Source organism: Larimichthys crocea, chromosome XIV (assembly GCF_000972845.2).
Source record: "Larimichthys crocea isolate SSNF chromosome XIV, L_crocea_2.0, whole genome shotgun sequence".
NCBI classification, from domain to species: domain Eukaryota; kingdom Metazoa; phylum Chordata; class Actinopteri; family Sciaenidae; genus Larimichthys; species Larimichthys crocea.
In genome coordinates this window covers 12,192,526-12,194,596 of record NC_040024.1, presented here as the reverse complement: position 1 = coordinate 12,194,596, position 2,071 = coordinate 12,192,526, and positions in this window count along the sequence as shown.

Sequence of the window (2,071 nt, the reverse complement as noted above, 5' to 3'; positions counted from 1 at the left end):
TCTCTCTGTCTGTCTGTCTCTCTGTCTGTCTGTCTGTCTGTCTCTCTGTCTGTCTGTCTCTCTGTCTGTCTGTCTCTCTCTCTGTCTGTCTCTCTCTCTGTCTGTCTCTCTGTCTGTTTGACTGATGTTAGCTTTACATTTCTAGCTAATTCTGACAAATCTAGAAAGGTCCATGACATTAACAGAGCTGTTGGTTCTGATGGGTCTGATGGTTCGGATGGGTCTGATGGTTCAGATGGTTCTGATGAATCAGATGGTTCTGATGGGTCTGATGGTTCTGATGGGTCTGATGAATCTGATGGTTCAGATGGTTCTGATGGTTCAGATGGTTCTGATGGTTCTTATGGGTCTGATGAATCAGATGGTTCTGATGGTTCTGTTGGTTCAGATGGTTCTGATGGTTCAGATGGTTCTGATGGTTCTTATGGGTCTGATGAATCAGATGGTTCTGATGAATCTGATGGTTCTGATGGTTCAGATGGGTCTGATGGTTCTGATGATTCTGTTAGTTCTGATGATTCTGATGGTTATAATGGTTCTGATGATTCTGTTGGTTCTGATGGTTATAATAGGTCAGATGGTTCTGATGGTTCTGATGATTCTGTTGGTTCTAATGGGTCTAATGGTTCTGATGGTTCTAATGGTTCAAATGGTTCTGTTGGTTCTGATAATTCTGTTGGTTCTGATGGTTCTAATGGTTCTGATGATTCTGTTGGTTCTGATGGTTCTAATGGTTCTGATGATTCTGTTGGTTCTGATGGTTATAATGGGTCAGATGGTTCTGATGGTTCTGATGATTCTGTTGGTTCTAATGGGTCTAATGGTTCTGATGGTTCTAATGGTTCAGATGGCTCTGATGAATGAGATGGTTCTGATGGTTCAGATGATTCTGTTGGTTCTGATGGTTCTGATGGGTCTGATGATTCTGTTGGTTCTGATGGTTCTAATGGTTCTGATGGTTCTATTGGTTCTGATGGTTCTGATGATTTTGTTGGTTCTGATGGTTCTGATGATTTTGTTGGTTCTGATGGTTCTGATGGTTCTGTTGGTTCTGATGGTTCTGTTGGTTCTAATGGTTCTAATGGTTCAGATGGTTCTGATGGTTCTGATGGTTCTGTTGGTTCTAATGGTTCTAATGGTTCAGATGGTTCTGATGGTTCTGATCCAGTCTCTGATGCTGTGGCAGAAACATCAGCAGGTTCTAGATGAAGTCCAGACGGGTTCTGAAACAAAGAGTGACATCGTCTGCAGACACAAACTTCCTGTTTCAGGAGGACCAACAGAACTTGTTCTGGACTCACGGACCTGCAGCAGTCCATTGACCTCTGACCCGGTTTCCTCGTTCCAAACACAGGAAGTGCTGCCAGTTCAGGTGAGGTGACAGGAAGTCATGTGACCAGGAGATAAACCTGATGAACCCATCAGGACCGCAAGATGCTCAAGATGTAGACGGGTTCTGGTTCTGGTTCGGGGTTCAATGAGGCCTCACAGACATGCTGTAGAAGTCAGTCTGCAGGCAGAGCGCCACCATCAGGCCTCAACACATCATGACATCATCATGACATCAGAGTGATGTCATCGCCCTCTGCTGACACATCACACACACTACATGTCTGTGCAACACATGACAGACAGACAGGCAGACAGACAGACAGAGAGACAGGCAGGCAGAGAGAGAGACAGGCAGACAGACAGAGAGACAGACAAACAGACAGTCAGACAGACCGACAGACAGGCAGACAGGCAGAAAGAGAGACAGACAAACAGACAGACAGACAGACAGACAGACAGGCAGAAAGAGAGACAGACAGACAGACAGACAGGCAGGCAGAGAGAGAGACAGGCAGACAGACAGAGAGACAGGCAGAAAGAGAGACAGGCAGACAGACAGACAGAGAGACAGGCAGGCAGAGAGAGAGACAGACAGAGAGACAGGCAGAAAGAGAGACAAACAGACAGAGAGACAGACAGGCAGAAAGAGAGACAGACAGGCAGACAGACAGAGAGACAGACAAACAGACAGTCAGACAGACAGACAGACAGACCGACAGACAGACAGACAGACAGACAG